Source organism: Nicotiana attenuata, unplaced genomic scaffold (genome assembly GCF_001879085.1).
Source record: "Nicotiana attenuata strain UT unplaced genomic scaffold, NIATTr2, whole genome shotgun sequence".
Lineage (NCBI taxonomy): Eukaryota > Viridiplantae > Streptophyta > Magnoliopsida > Solanales > Solanaceae > Nicotiana > Nicotiana attenuata.
This window is the reverse complement of record NW_017670849.1, coordinates 304,168-305,687: the sequence shown is the minus strand read 5'-3', so window position 1 is coordinate 305,687 and position 1,520 is coordinate 304,168.

Here is a 1,520-nt window from a genome sequence, read left to right as displayed (position 1 = left end):
TATATATATATATATATATTTCAGAAAACGCACTTCAGAAATCGAATCTGAACTTCTTCTATCGCTTCAATATAACTCTAGAAATTGGATCTGAAGTTCTTCTATCACTTCAATACAACTTCAAAGAATCGAATGTGAAGTTTTTCTGTTGCTTCAACACAAAATCTATAACTAATTATCAAATTACAATTTTATTAAAAAGTATTTTTTTTAAATCTATTATATTGAAGAGGAGAAGCAAATCAATGTGATGATGCCAAGTGTCACAACAAAAATTCAACAAGTATCAAATTTTATTACAAAATTAATTAGGTTAGTTAATAATTAGTTTATATATATATATATATATATATATTTTAAGGAAACTATTAAAAAAATATAAAAATATAACTTCAATGTACAGATATATAAAATGATAAAATTAATTTATTTTTTGAGATGAGAATTTTTTTTTAATAATAATTCATATAGTCATGTTATATGCTATATGGATAAGATATAACTAAAGACAAAAACATAAAAAATAATCTATCAATATACTGTATATTAGGAGAGGCAAAACAAGGAGAGAATGTTCAAGAGTCATCACCAGAAAAATCTCAATTTTGAAACGCAAATAAATAAATAAAATACTTAGCAAACTTCATGGATAGGATACAAGTGTCATCACCGAAAAAATTCTAGTTTTAGAAGCAAAAATAAATATAGCATTTTGGCAAAATTAAAAAATAAAAAACTGCATGGAACAAAATACATAACAAAATTAATAAATTAAAAAAGGATAAGATAAGTAATACAATATTGTTTTAATTAGTGTAAGGAAAATATAAGTATCCATCTATTTTTATGACAATATTTATAACCTAAGATCCAATTACAAGCCATAAAATTTCATCGAATAAGGAATACACTACTTTTTTAATTAGTGTAAAGAAGAAAATCTAAGAAGATATAATTAATTTTTAATTTTTATTGCATTAAAAATATAACCAAATTCTAGGGGAAAAAGTAAGTTATTGCATATGTATCAGATACCAAAATTTTAGGAGATATAATTAATTTTTAATTTTTCTTGCATTAAAATGTAGGAGATTTTGAAAAAGTAAAATAGATCAATATAATATTTAGAAAAATTAATAAATAAAAAATTGTATGGAGAAAAATACTTAGCAAAATTAATAAATTAAAAAAGGATAGGATAAGTAATACAATATTTTTTTCTTAATTAGTGTAATGAAAAAATAAGTATATATCTATTTCTATTACAATTTTTTTAATCTAAGATCCAATTACAAGCTATAAGATTTCATCAAATCAGTAATAAAATATTTTTAATTAGTGTAAATAAAAAATCTTAAGAGATTTAAATAATTGTTAATTATTGTAAATAAAAAATCTTAGGAGATATAATTAAAGTTTAATTTTTATTGCATTAAAAATCATTTGAAAAGATAAGCAAAATCTAGGGAAAAAATAAGTTATTTTGAACTTTTCTTGCATTAAAATGTAGGAGATTCCTC